Here is a 908-nt window from a genome sequence, read left to right as displayed (position 1 = left end):
TCAGGAACAGGCCAAGCTGAAAAGGTGGATCACATGTCTCATTTGGCAATGGCGTCATCATGACCTTGGCCAAGACTGGCGGAATTTCATTGTTAGAGTTGGCTGCAGAATCTGCGTCCAGTCACGAACTAGTGCTGAGGCGGGTGGAACCAGGTCATATGTACACTGGTGCGTCTATTGTGGAGTAAGCAGAGCCACCCTGCAATGGTTAGAAAACCATGCCAAGGGTTTGGGTGCACCCCACGTGGAGTGGAGCTTCCAGGAGGCTACACAGAGAGGGACTGGATGGGATTGCACGTTCCGATCTACAGACTGAAGACTGTGATGAGCTAGGCAGAAAGGCAGTTGAAAGAGTGTTTGGAGGGGTCAGAGGTTAAGGTGATGGGGATGGAGAGGAGACAGAGGCCAGGTGATTACGTCTGTCAGGGAGACCCAGGGTACAGCAGGGATCCCCAGTTCAGAGCATTAACCTACAGAGCTCTATCTATCTATCTATCTATCTATCTATCTATCTATCTATCTATCTATCTATCTATATTTGGAGTCCTGGTGTGGCGCTGTGGGTTAATGCGCCAGACTGCAAAGTCATTTGAACTGCAAGGTCGGCGGTTTAAGCTCACCAGCTGCTCCTTGGAAACCCTATACAGGGTCGCTATGGGTTGGAATCGACTCGAAGACACTTCACAACAACAACATATATACATATTTAAATGACATTTAGTCAGCTTGACCCATAGCAAACCTGTATAGGGCTTCTGAGAAGCAACTGGTAAGTTTAAACCTCTGGCCTCCTTGGGGTTAGCAGTGCAGTACTTATCCTATACCACCACAGCAGGACTATGTGATATATATATATATATGTTGTTTGTTGTTGTTAAGTGCCGTCGAGTCGGTTCCGACCCATAGCG

This window comes from Chrysochloris asiatica, unplaced genomic scaffold (genome assembly GCF_000296735.1).
Source record: "Chrysochloris asiatica unplaced genomic scaffold, ChrAsi1.0 scaffold00040, whole genome shotgun sequence".
NCBI classification, from domain to species: domain Eukaryota; kingdom Metazoa; phylum Chordata; class Mammalia; order Afrosoricida; family Chrysochloridae; genus Chrysochloris; species Chrysochloris asiatica.
Note: the sequence above shows the minus strand (reverse complement) of the source record.